This window comes from Penaeus monodon, chromosome 32 (genome assembly GCF_015228065.2).
Source record: "Penaeus monodon isolate SGIC_2016 chromosome 32, NSTDA_Pmon_1, whole genome shotgun sequence".
Lineage (NCBI taxonomy): Eukaryota > Metazoa > Arthropoda > Malacostraca > Decapoda > Penaeidae > Penaeus > Penaeus monodon.
In genome coordinates this window covers 6,525,841-6,526,128 of record NC_051417.1, presented here as the reverse complement: position 1 = coordinate 6,526,128, position 288 = coordinate 6,525,841, and positions in this window count along the sequence as shown.

The following is a 288-nucleotide window of genomic DNA, read 5'->3' as shown; positions in this document are numbered from 1 at the left end:
CCAGTCATTTCCAACACATTTTAGTGATCCGTCGTTTCCTTTTTTTTCTTCGTAGGGTATAAGGTTTAGGTAATATATTTTAGGCTCGTTTGACGCAAGGAATGATATGCGCATACATATTACCTTCTCCTGCAGTGTACCTCCCTGTTACCGAGGGCTCCGTTCCTTTCGTAGCGATGACTATGCACTTCCCTATGACCTGTGGCTATGGTTACCGTAGCTTTCGGGCCTCCACCCTTTTCCCATTATGTTTAATGGCGTGCTTCACATTCTGTTTATTACTATACC